General features: G+C 39.5%; 1 protein-coding gene and 1 pseudogene across 2 annotated transcripts in view; one reads left to right on the top strand and one right to left on the bottom strand.

Annotated features, from left to right (window-relative positions):
* SLC35G2 (solute carrier family 35 member G2) overlaps nt 1-13,927 on the bottom strand; it is a 39,537-nt gene that overhangs the window by 17,738 nt on the left and 7,872 nt on the right. The window lies entirely within an intron of this gene.
* LOC136173226 (large ribosomal subunit protein eL19-like) lies at nt 9,548-10,252 on the top strand (annotated as a pseudogene).

Below are 13,927 nucleotides of genomic sequence, written 5' to 3' on the forward strand. Positions count from 1 at the left end.
AGATGCTTCCAAGCATCTGGGAAGTACTCTTTTGGATTGCTTGGTCCTGAATATAGTTCTAGATGCTCTAATTATAAGGATATGTTTATTTAGCCTTTGTTCTGTGGCAGGCATATACTAAGAACTTTACCATTTAAAGGTCAAATGAATTCTGTGAAGTAGGTTATAATCTCTATTCTGTACATAAGGAAATAGGTTCTGAGAGATTGGATAATTTGCCAGTTAGTAGGTGACATAACTAGTTAATGCTAGAGACAAGATTCAGATCCAGGTCTGCCTTCCCAAACTCTTTCTTCTATGTTACTCTATTAAGTAACCATTCATGGTAGGCAGAGTAATGCCCTCCACTTCATCCTAACTGCCAGAACCTTATGTGACAAAGGGGAATTAAGGTTGCAGATAGAGTTAAAGTTGTTAATCAATTGACCTTAATATAGGGAGACCATCCTAGTTTATCTAGTTGGGCCCATTGTAATCACGAGTGTCCTTAAAAGTGGAAGACAGAGACAGAGAAGATGTGTGAACAGAGACAAAGTCAGAGTGATGCAATGTGAGGACTCATCCTGCTGTTGCTAACATTGGAGATAGAAGTCCATCATGAACCAAGAGATGTGGGCAGCCTCTAGAAGCTACAAAAGGCAAGGAAGTGAATCCTTCCCTAGAACATCCAGAAAGGGATATACCCTGCCAATACCTGGGTTAAGCCCAGTGATACCTGAACTAGACCTCTGACTCACAGAACTGCCAGATAATAAATTCATGTTGTTTTAAGCCACCAAGTTTGTGGTACTTTGTTACAGCAGCAAACAGAAAACTCATACACCATCATTTTGTGAATATCTAAAGATCAGATTTGTATTCCTAGAGAGAAGACCCACACACTTAGTTGTTATTTGGTTGCTACTTCCTGCATGTAAATCCATGATTTTCCCCAGAAGAGAATTCTTAAGATCTAGAAAACTGTTGGATGAAACTACAAAGTTCTGGGTCAAGTGACATGGACAATATTTTAACCTGAGATAGAAAAATATCTATCTGTTTACTACTACGGCTTGCTTACTCCTGTGATACTGTTTGAGACATCTGCTTTTAAGAACCACATCCTCATGGATCATCTAGAAAAAAAAGTGAATTATAAAACACCTCTAAAGGGCTAAGTAAACTGCCTTGTTGGCTGTAGTCATTAAATACTGGGTCAGAACTTTGGTTGGCTACCAAGCTAGGACTTTGGAGTAATAAACAATGCTGGACAACAGGTCTACCAATTCTCAAGGCAGCATATCTGAACCTGAATTCTACCTCTATCCTTTTCTACCTGTGCATGTATAGTGTCATCTTTCTAAACATCCATTTTTTCAAGAGGGGCTGATATTACCTGCTTGGAAAGGTTTTTAATAAGTACTTAATAAAAAGATACATCTAAAGCATCTAGAAAAAAGAATTACCTGGTGGTGCAGTGGATAGGAATCTGCCTACCAGTGCAGGGACATGAGTTCAATCCCTGGTCCAGGAAGATTCCACATGCCACAGAGCAATTGAGCCTGTGCGCCACAATTACTGAGCCTGTGCGCTAGAGCCAGTAAGCCACAAATACTGAGCCTGCATGCTGCAACTAGTGAAGCCCATTTGCTTAGAGCCTATGCTCTGGTGACAAGAGAAGCCACCACAGTGAGAAGCCCATGCACTGCAACTAAAGAAAGCTGGCACACAGCAACAAAGACCTGTCACAACCAAAAACAAACAAATAATAATAAAAAAATTTTAGAGCATCTAGAACAATACCTGGCACATAGCAGCCAATAATTACTAACTTACTTCCTTCATGTTACTGAAATGCTGTGAAGGTTTCTTTTTTTACCAGCAGAGAGGAAATGCTTATTTTCCTCTATCATCTATTTTTATTGCAAGAAGGCTTACATATAGTTTATAAATTGCTAGATTAGGAACTTTTTTTTTAAAGGATATAAACATTCATTCTAGGAAATACGCCTGAAGGCCCAGATTGAAATCTGCTCCTCCAGCCCTTCCAATGATTTTAGAGGCTTCTGATCCCTTGTGTTATATCTCTTACTGATTCAAAGAGCTAGAGTGATTTTTGTTATCTGTAACTACACCCTGCCAGATACACAGATGCACTGTGTATTACACCATGTGCTATGTAAAATTGAATCACAAGGAACCTCTTCTGCTTATTCTGCTTTTAACAACATAGATGCTAGTAAAGCATTAATATTTTAGAATTTATGGAAGAGTATTTACTCATACATAATGCCAATCTAATGAATGAAAGACTGAAGATAATGCTGGTGATCCCTTCCAATAATCTTAAATTGCCATTAACTCTTTACTTGATGAGATAGGGTGGTGAACAACAACAATTCATGGTAGACAATTGCCTAACATTTTGTTCCTCCTGTAGTTATTTTTTGGGGAAAATGGCCTACAATTTATCAAGAAAGCCAGGACAGAGTTTTAAAGCATCAACTAGGATTGGTGTGGAGTAATAATAACATAAGATTTTCATAAAGATGGGTAGATAGCACTTTGAGCTCCTACTGCAGAAATACATGTTAATTGTGGTAAATAAGAACTTAGGACTACTAATTAGGACAGAATCCAAAAAATTCCTTCAATCCATCTTCTGCTGTTGTTAGAAAACTTTGAAGTTTAGTGTGGACTAGTTAATAATTCTCTGTAAATGCAATTATCAAAGTGAGTTTCTTACAACTTCCTTACACATTCTATCTCCTCTGTCAACCACTTCTCAAATCTTGTAGCCCCAGCTAGCAAATTTCAGGCAAGTATTAAACGTTACTCAATCCTCTGATTTTTTAAAAAGAGCTATTTCTGAGAAGACTCAGAGCCACAGAGAAGTCAGAAGTCATCACAGTATGACTCCATCTCCTCCCACATCCATGCTAGGCAGGACTTGTCAGTACATCTCAAGTTTTCTGGGTTGTTCACAGCCCAGTGTAGCTCCTTTAATCTGCCATGTCCACTTTCTCAACAGATCCAGGCACCATTTAAAGGGAGCTTGCCAAGTCACAATCTCCCTTGTGGCCTGTAAGTTCCATGAAAGCAAGAGAGTTCTCATCCATATTTGTATTCCTAGCATACAAAACACATTGAACAAATGCAGGTTGAACAAAAATACTCAGTTATGAACTACAGTCTATATCTGCTTCTTGAACTCTCTCCCAGTCTGCTCTCAGTTTTCATAGGCTCTGCTGTTTAGTCTCTCATTTCTCTCCTGGTTTCACCTTTGAGATTGTCCTCGTACTGTTATCTTTGCCACTTGGCTACAGTTCTGACTTTCTGTGTTAGAGATATTGGTTCCAGATCCCTGAGGAACCCTTCTCCTGGTGCCCAAAAGGTTGGGGACCACTGGTCTCGGTGATCTAAGAAGTACTGCGCTCTGCTGGGCTATGAGAAAACTCGAGCAAGGCCTGAGGATGTTGCTGGGCTGTGTCAGTCTGGGTTATAGAGAGGAGACAATTATAGCTAAAGGGCTTGGAGATGAGGTGAGGTGGGGAGAGAGATCTAGCAGGGTGGATATGGGGTCAGGAGAGGTAGGAAGGAGAAGTGGAGAAATGCACTAAACAGAGAGTTTAGCACTAGTTTGAGCTGGAGATTTAGCTGACAGTTCTAGGGCAGAAAGTTAGGGAAGAGATAGCCAAGGGTTGTCAGCTGTGCAGGAGCTGCCAGGAGTCAACTCTGGGAGGGGAAAATACTGAGAAAAAAGAAATAATTAAATGTAGAGGTGCAAAATATGGAAAAGGTAAAGGGGTGAAAGAGGGAAGGTAAGAATGAGAGCTATCAGTCTGGTTATGTGTGTGCTAAGTCGCTTCAGTCGTGTCTGACTCTTCGTGACCCCCATGGACTATAGCCCGCCAGGCTCATCTGTGAATGGGATTTCCCAAGTAAGAATACTGGAGTGGGTTGCCATTTCCTCCTCCAGATCAGTCTGGTTAGAGCTGGGCTAAACATTCTATTTTGCCATCAGCTTGGAACTTCTGGGCATTCAGTTGCCATGTAGGCAAAATTGAAGTGAGAAGCCTGTCTCCTCTGTACTCAAATGACTTGGGTAGATTCTAATGAACTGTGTATATCAGGAAAGGAAAAGGTTAACTGAGATTAACCTGAAAAACAGCCTTATGTGGCAGTTTTCAAACAAGCAGGTTGACTTGGCTTGTGTGAAGGTGATGATGCCTGATCTAGAAAAGAGCAATATATGTTGTACCGTTTTCAAATCCATTCTGGCATACTGTGATGAATGTGTCGGCTGGCAGCTAAGAACTTGCTGAAATGCAGTCTCTCACCATTTATAATCGACACTCCCCTTCTAGGGAAGAGCCTGTCTCATCTCTGAAGCAGTGGACTTATCAATTTGCATAAACCCTGCCATTCTCAATGAACACATATTTATCACCTACCACTTACTTTCCTACTGCCTTTAAAAAAAAAAATAACAAAAAACAAAACAGAATTAGTTTGCAGTGAATCAGCACCTTTAAATTCAGCCATGCTGTGTGAATCTGTCAAGAGTGGCAGAAAGCCATTGCTGGAAGGGGGAGGGAAAGGAATAACATGATCCTTTTCTGTTTCCATCATCTTTTTTTGTATGTATCTAAGTGGTTAAATCACCAAGTAGGTTAGATATTAATTAAGTGTAAAATAGATTACTGTGCTGTTCTGATATCTTGTTAAAGTTGTACTTGTTGGTTGTTTATTCTTTACCTAACTGTTATGAAAGATGATCAAATAGCCCAACTGAGTACAAAGAAAACTGCCAACCCCCCAGGTCTTAATACCAGTCCCTGAACAAAAAAGGAACACCCAGGATCAGCAGTCTACTTTCAAATCCCACAAACACTACATACACTACTTGCTCACATTTGCCCTGTTCTTGCTGCTGTTTACCCAGGAGAAAGTCAAGCCCAAATTTTCTCCTGAAGCCAAGACTTATGGAAATGCCAAATGAATCAGTTCAAAATTTTACAGATTTGGTTTCATTTAACTGATTCTTCATGCCATAGGCTCCACTTGATGACATTACAACTCAGTCACATCTCTCCATACATCTTATTAAACTGAAATAACATAAAGCAATAGAAAAAATGGTGACCAGATGCCATCTTGTTTCAGACCAAACTATATCAGATTTTGAATGAAACTTGAAAACATCTGGTTGCTTAAATGGCATACATAGATTTATTAAAGTTATTTCAGGGGATTTCTCCGGTGGTCCAGTGGTTAGGGAATATGCCCTGCAATGCAGGGGACTTGGGTTCTACCTCTAATACAGGAAATGAGATCCTACATGCAGCTAAACCTGCACACTGCAACTACTGGAGCCCACACGCCACAACTGAAGGGTCTGTGTGCCACAATGAAAGATCCCACATGGTGCAATGAAGATCCTGCATGCTACAACTAAGACCCAACACAGCTAAATAATAAATATTTTCATAAATAAAGTTGTTCCACTCCTTTAATGTCATTTAGAGCATGCACACAAAAATATGATGCCACTGCAAAGCTGAAAAGAGACTTTATAAAGTCCCATCATTGGCAGGGACACTGTATATGAAAGAAAAGCATAGTACAATCCATCTCATCAAGAGTTAATTTTAACAGCAGCATGTACGAAAATTTAGAATATGTGAAGTCTTTGACCCAGTGGTCCTATTTCCAGGAATATATCCAAAGGAGATCACTAGTAAAGTACATAAAGATGGCAAGCAAGGACACTCATCATGGCTTTCTTTACACAATGAAAAATAGAAAATAACTTTATTGTCCTTTAATGAGGGACCTGTTAAGCAAAAACATCAATGCAATATTATGCAGTCATCAAAAAAGATAATGTATCTGTACACATATATTAACATAGAAAATCATGTCACCTGCATGCGTGCTAAATTGCTTCAGTCGTGTCCAACTCTTTGCTACCCCATGGACTGTAGCCCTCCAGACTCCTCGGTCCATGGGATTCTCCAGGCAAGAATACTGGAGTGGGTTGCCATGCCCTCCTCCAGGAAATCTTTCCAACCCAGGGATCAAACCTCGAACCCACATCTCCTGTGTTTCCTGCATTGGCAGGCAGGTTCTTTATCACCAGCACCACTTGGGAAGCCCTAGTGCCACCTGGAAAGCCCCTTCATGTCACAATGCTAAGTAAAAAGAAAGGTATAAAAGATAAAAAAGCATTCATCCTATGAATCTATATAAAACAATTTGTATCTAGACTTTGGATGGTGAAATTTCAATTATTCAACACTTTCTTCTATATACTTTTTAGTTTTATTTTCCATATAAGCCGTGCATCTAGTTTAAAACCAGGGGAAAAAAAAAAAAAGCTACTTTCATCAGAGGGAAAATAATCATTATTCCGTGTTTCAGTCAGACCGGAAGTCACCCAGGAAACCAAATGTAGCTCTTACATTTCTGTGCCTTCTGTTACAAGGAAAACTGCATATAAACAGACCATATTACAAAGGGAAACTTGATAAGTGGTGTCTAGAACCCAAACCAAAACAAAGGTGAACTACTACCTAAACTAAAGTGGATGCCTTTATTATACATAGTGTTCAAAAGAATTAATTCATTGTGTGTGTGTACATGTATTACTATATTTTCATGACTAACAAAAAAAAAATAATGTGGGTTCCAAATAGCAGCAAAGAATATAATCATCATTGGTTTTTCTTACATAAGTTACCACTCTATAAATCTCCATGTTAATGTGGAAAAATCTGACCTGAACAGATGGATCGCATGCTGTTTTCTAAAACATGAACAGATTTCTGATCTTCTGAACCAGGAAATGAAGTCAGCACTGCAACAGCAGACACCATAATCCAGCTCCTAGCATTTTAATTGAAGGAACTGCTAATAAAAGCAATATTCCCTCTTTAGAAATAACAGCACAGAGATATGTTTTTCTTAATGGAATGTGCTCTTGATACAGAAACAAAACATAGTGGAGACCTGTTGCAGTGGAGGTGCTGGCTGACTGATCACCGAACTGCACTAGTTTTGGAGAATCCCCTCACTGTGGTTCTTGGCAGGTAGCACCATTCAGCTGCCTCCATCCTTCATTCTCCAAGTTTCCCGTGGAAGGCACAGTCCTGAAAGCTGCCACTCTGTCTGCTTAAATCTTCATCTCATTAGCCCTAGGGCCCCTTTTCCTTGAGTATATCTTCACAGCAGCAGCTTCACAATAGACACTCTTGGGTTGGAGAACTTGGAGTCAAGCAATTAAGCAACTTTGCACATTTTTTCCTGCTTCACCACTTTCTAGCTGTGTAACTTAAGGCTGTGAAGAGGCTGGTAGAGGCAGCAAGACTGAGCATGAGAAAGAATTGTGGCCAAGGAGATCACCCATGAGGTCAGGATATTGGTTATATAAAGGGAGAATAAACATATTATAGTTAAATATATTGAGGATAATGGGAACCAGATTTCTCACCATCAGAGAAGGAAGATATAAATAGAAAAAAGGTGAAGACTAGAATTAACACTGTGGTATTGGAGTGCAGTTTAAAATATTAAACTAATTTTAATATAAATAGATTAATAAATATAGATGTGTATATGTACTTATGAGTTCCCCAGTTCTGTCAGCTAAGATGGCCCTTGTTCTTGTTGTTGTTGTTTAGTCGATAAATCATGTCCAGCTCTGTGACCCCATGGACTGTAGCCCACCAGGCTCCTCTGTCCATGGGATTTCCCAGGCAAGAATTCTGGAGTGCGTAGCCATTCCTTTCATCAGGGGATCTTTCCAACCTAGGGATTGAACCCTCATCTGCTTCATTGGCAGGTGGGATTCTTTACCACTGAGCCACCAGGGAAGCCCAGGATGACCCTAAAGTAACCTAAAGTAATGATACTCCAGTAGCAATGACCACACCTAGCACCCAGAGCTTGCATTCTCTACTAAAAGAAAGCAGGGCTCTTTGGAAAAATATCTTTTGAAATGACTGAAATGACAGGGGCAGGAAAAGTACAAGATGAATCTGAAACATCTTACACTAGAGAAGTACTCTGATAATAACAGAGATTTCAAAGCAACACAAGAAACCACTTGAATGGGATTCAAATGACCAAATCTGTAACAATTTCAGCATCAAAGTCAACAATGAGAGTAATCCACTGAACACAACAGAAATCCACAAGCCGAACTGATGTAAATAAATGAATACATAAATAAAGAGAAAACTCTCTTACAATAGAATACCAACTAGTAAAAGTAAAATAAATGGGGGATTCCCTGGTGATCATGTGGTTAGGACTCCACCTGGGGTTCAATCTCTGGTCTCAAGGAGTTAAGATCCCACAAGCCACATGGCATGGCCAAAGAAAACAAAAAAGGTAAAATGAATATTGTAATTGGAAAAATTGCCATTTGGCAATCATCATAGTAATTATTTAAGCAAGAATCATCATAAGTGACTGAAAGTTTGTTGAAGAATAGGATGACATAGTCTCAAAGTATCTCCCCAGAAAATTCTTATTAATTACAAAGGGAGGGCTTCCTTCATGGTTCAGTGGCAAAGAATTCGCCTGCCAGTATAGAAGACACCGATTTGATCCCTGGTCTGGGAAGATTCCACATGCCGTAGAGCAACTAAGCCTGTGTGCTAACTATTGAGCCTGTGCTCTGGAACCGAGGAGCCACAACTACTGAGCCCATTTGCCACAACTTCTGAAGCCTGTGCATCCTTGAGTCCATGGGTGCCATTGCAATGAGAAACCCAAGCACCACAAATGAAGAGTAGCGCCCACTGTCCACAACTAGGGGAAAGCGCTTGCAGCAATGAAGACCCAGCATAACCAAAAATAAATATATAAAATTATCTTTTAAAAATTGCAAAAGGAAAAATTGACAGTAGAGAAGTCATCACCTTTACCAAGTCATCAAATTTCACATCAGCAGCAAAAAGACCAGTCACTGGGGGAAGAGGCGGCAGGCACCATATTGGGCAGCAAAGGTACAAGAAGAAGCCCCTGAAGCAGTCCAAGAAGCAAGACAAAAAGGTGGATGAGGAAGATAAGGCATTCAAGCAGAAAAAGAAGGAGGAGCAGAGAGGAACTAAAAGTGAAGGCCATGGGGAAAGGCCCTGTGGACACAGATGGAATTAAGAAATCTGGCAAAAAGGAAGCTGTACCTTGTGCCTGAGGCAATGATGATCCTTAATTCCATTCATGTTTAAACATCTGGATTTCCTACTGTAACATCTGTTGCCATCTACAGCTAGAATGAGGTGTTGTCTTAGAACCTAGTACATTTAAGAACAAACGTTTGTATGAATTAACAAGTAATCATAGAGTAGCTCCTCTTTAGTTCTTCTTAGCCATTTCTACCTTAGCTATGAGATCTGCATAAACCCAACTCAGAATCCTGCCGAAATGTGTTCTTAAGTCTTTGTTCTATACTGAATTCTGTACTACTTGGAATTAAATTAATTCATTTGAAACGGCAAAAAAAAAAAAAAAAAAGACAAATCAATATTGTGTCTCTTAATAAGATCCACTGAAACTTTCGCCGCTGCGGCCGCGGCCATGAGTATGCTCAGGCTTCAGAAGAGGCTTGCCTCCACCGTCCTTCGCTGTGACAAAAAGAAGGTCTGGTTGGACCCCAATGAGACTAATGAAATCGCCAATGCCAACTCCCGTCAGCAGATCCGGAACCTGATCAAAGATGGGCTGATCATCCGGAAGCCTGTGACTGTCCATTCCGGGCTCGATGCCGGAAGAACACCTTGGCTCGCCGGAAGGGCAGGCATATGGGTATAGGTAAGCGAAAGGGTACTGCCAATGCTCCAATGCCCGAGAAGGTAACCTGGATGAGGAGGATGAGAATTCTGCGCCGGCTGCTCAGACGATACCGTGAATCTAGGAAGATTGACCGCCACATGTATCACAGCCTGTACCTGAAGGTGAAGGGTAACGTGTTCAAAAACAAGTGGATTCTCATGGAACATATCCACAAGCTGAAGGCAGACAAGGCTCGCAAGAAGCTTCTAGCGGACCAGGCTGAGGCCTGCAGGTCTAAGACCAAGGAAGCCCGAAAGCGCCGGGAAGAGCGGCTCCAGGCCAAGAAGGAGGAAATCATCAAGATTCTGTCCAAGGAGGAAGAGACCAAGAAATAAAGTTCTCCCCCTCTTCTCTGTACATAGTGGCCTCGGCAATTGCATAGATCACTCATTCAATAAAAGACAAGCCTTTATCTGCCTAAAAAAAAAAAAAAGATCCACTGAAAACACACAATATCACGTCTTACCATTTTCCTGCCAAAAATGCATAACTTGTATCAGACAAACCTGCATAAACCTAAATGAGGAACATTCTACCAAATGAATGGTCTTAACTTCCAAAAACATCAAAGTCACTAACAACAAGGAAGAAATGAAGAACTATCACAAAGTAAAGATTAAAGGGACATAACTAAATACAATTACAACCCTGGATTTGATTCTAGACAAGAAATAAAAAATATTTTTCCAAAAAGGAAATTACTTGTACAAATACTGAATGAGATCTGTGGATTCAATGCAGAATTACCTGTTAAGTTCCTCATTTTGGTGATAATTCTGTGGTTATACAGGAGAGTGTCTTATCTTTAAGGAAGACACTTAAATAGGCGTAATTAGGCATCACATTTGCAACTTACTTTCAGTTGATTCAGAAAAAAAAGAAAGTATCTGAGTGAATGACAAAGCAAACTTTGAAAAGTGTTTATCACTGAAGAACCTGGGGTGAAGTATAAATGAGAATTATCTTTCACCCCAAGAGTTCGTTGGACTATGCATAAAACTACTATAAATTTGAAATTATTTCTAAATAAAATATGAAAAAAATATATTGAGGATAATGTAAGAGTTTTTGGAAGAAGTACATGAGTTAACACATATGAGGTGCTTATGACATAGGTAGGTATACAGTACCTGTAAAGAAGACTGAGTGTTGAAGAATTGATGCTTTCCAACTGTGGTGCTGGAGAAGACTCCTGAGAGTCCCATGGACAGCAAGGAAATTAAATCAGTTGACCCTAAAGGAAATCAACTCTGAATATTCATTGCAGAGACTGATGCTGAAGCTGAAGTTCCAATATTTGGCTACCTGATGCAAAGAGCCAACTCTTTGGAAAAGACCCTGATGCTGGGAAAGATTGAGGGCAAGAGAAGAAGGGAAAAACAGAGGAGATTTTTGGATGGCATCGATGACTCAATGGACATGAGTTTGAGCAAACTCCGAGAGATAAAGAAGGACAAGGAAGCCTGGTGTGCTGCAGTTCATGGGTTGCAAAGAGTCAGACACGATTTAGCAACTAAACAACAACAACAAGGTACACAGTAGATGTTAAATAAATGTTAGCGATAAAGGTGGTAGTAGTAAGGAATACCTGAACTTTACACCACAACTCATCTGAATCAGAACAAGTTGACTCTGGCTCACTTATTTGTTTTCTCTTTTCAGAGTTAATTTTGAGATTGAGAGAACATTTATTTGCATTTGAGATGCTAACACCATCATTAAACTTTTTATTTGTTTAAGCACATAGTGTACATGTAGGACAATATTTTATAAACTGTTGTCCTCAAGTAAAAAAAGATGTTAGTAAAATATTTTAAATAATCAAGATCAAACTTTTGAAAAGTCATTTTCATCTTTCACTAATTTAGTGATTATATGATCTGTACATACAGAGATATATATGTCTTTATCCATATATAATATTTACATTAACATGTATATATTTACTATAGGGTAGTCATATACAACATTATAATAATACACATAGAATTAATGACCATGAGAGTTGAAAAAGTCTTTGGGGGTCATCTACTCCAATTCCTTTAATAGTAACTATGACCTCTATAGCATCTGCAACAAATAGTACAGTTTCTGTTTGAACCTACTTATTCCTTTTGAAGGCAGTCACCTGGGAATCATTCTGGTTGTTAGAAAATTGTTTTTTAATATTCAGTCAAAATCTATCTATAATTCCCAGAGTCTGTTCCTACATATTAGCTCTGGGGTCACTAATTATTTCTTTTCCACAGGAAATTTCAATACCAGGAACTTTTCTACCCTCCCCATCTCAGGTCTCCCATCATGAGTTTTCTCTTCTCCAGACTGAAAATCTTCTCTTTTTTCAATTACTCCACATATAATCATGGTTTTCATCTCACCATATTAACCACTCCAGTTTTTATGATCTCTCCTATTCAGGAGATTCTGTTTCTATGAGGGGAGCCTGAGATCACACTAGCTATTCTGGCATCCTCACACACTTATGGTTTTTCCTTCATTCAGTCAATATTTACTAAATGCCTATGGTGTGGAAGGCACTGTGCTAAGATACTGTAAGAGACAAAATTAAGAAAACATATGCTTTCTCTTAAAGAACTTACACATCCATTTGGGAGAAAAGAAATATGCTAATAAGTACCAAAAATAAACAAAAGTGCTGTGTATGTTAAAAGAAGGAAATTATACAATTAAATATGTATTTGTTGTAACACTGAGTACTAGAGAACAAAGAAAAAGTAATGACGGTTTCAGACTAGACCTGTTTTGGTTTGGGATACCATGAGAATTGGTAAAAAGCAGTAAGCATGGGATTTAAAAACATTAAGAGAGGCAACATTAAGAGAAGAATTTCTAGATTGGGAGAATTATGCATTGATTCAGAAGACACAAAAGGTTTATATTTTTATCCTTTTGACCTGTGACAATGTGATCAATAAACACTTGTCCAGATTGATTTACATGCAACTTTATAGACAAGAAATAAATTGACTAGACTACTATGCACCTAGTGCTTTACATGTATTATTTTACTAAATCCCACAACAACCCCAACAAGGTAGGCACTAATATTAGTCCCTCTTTAAAAACAAATCAAGTGAAGATCAAGAAGCTTCAGTGACTTGCCCAAGGTTACAGAGCTGCTATGGGAGCCAGTCTTCAAATTCAGACTGTCATCTTCCAGTTTGACTTGAAGTCATCAACTAGTTACTACCCAATGAAACAATATCTGGCAAACTCCCACCCACATTCCCATAACCTTCCTGGAGAACTACTTGGGAGAAATCTGTCACTGAACAACCTGTTCCTCCTCTGGGTTCAAGAACACTTTCTACAGAACTCTGTTACAATCCTTGGCATAAGGTATCACTGTGAATTGTGTATGTAACACTCACTCCTGATAAAGTGTGACTGCTCCAAGAACAGAGATTATGTCCTTCTCTTCTTCATGGTATCCCCATACCTTAAGGCATTGCCAGACTCAACAAATGCTGGGAGCATGGTATAGCTTGCCTGCTTTGAAGAAAGCCACCAGTTTAACCAGAGACCTCTAATTCTGGGTCTCATTTGTTTTGCAGAGCTTTGGTTGCCACAATTCTGCAATCTAACACTATCTTCTATCTCAGCTCTAAATTAAGGGAATCATCCAAGAAGTAATTGTGAGTATCTGGCTTCAGTTCATCCCACCCTCAGCAGGCTCATTCATCTTTGGGATCCTCACTCACTCCCATTTATTATTTTTTAAATTTTATTTATTTTTGGCTCCACTGGGTCTTTGTTGCAGCCTGTGGGCTTTCTGTAGTTGCAGCAGGCAGGGGCTACTATCCAGTTGTGGTGCGCTGCTTCTCATTGTGGTGGCTTCTCTTGTTGCAGAGCAACAGGGACACAAGGCCTCAATAGTTGTGGCACATGGGATTAATTGCCCCTAGGCATGTGGGACCTTCATGGACCAGGGATGGAACCTGTGTTCCCTGCATTGGCAGGTGAATTCTGAACCACTGGACCACCAGGGAAGTCCCTCACGCCTATTTAGAACAATGGCTCAGCCAGAGTTACACAGAGCCCAGAGGCAAAATAAATGGGAAATCAGATTACCTAATAGCTTTACTTT

The sequence above is a fragment of the Muntiacus reevesi genome, chromosome 8, assembly GCF_963930625.1.
Source record: "Muntiacus reevesi chromosome 8, mMunRee1.1, whole genome shotgun sequence".
Classification (NCBI taxonomy): domain Eukaryota; kingdom Metazoa; phylum Chordata; class Mammalia; order Artiodactyla; family Cervidae; genus Muntiacus; species Muntiacus reevesi.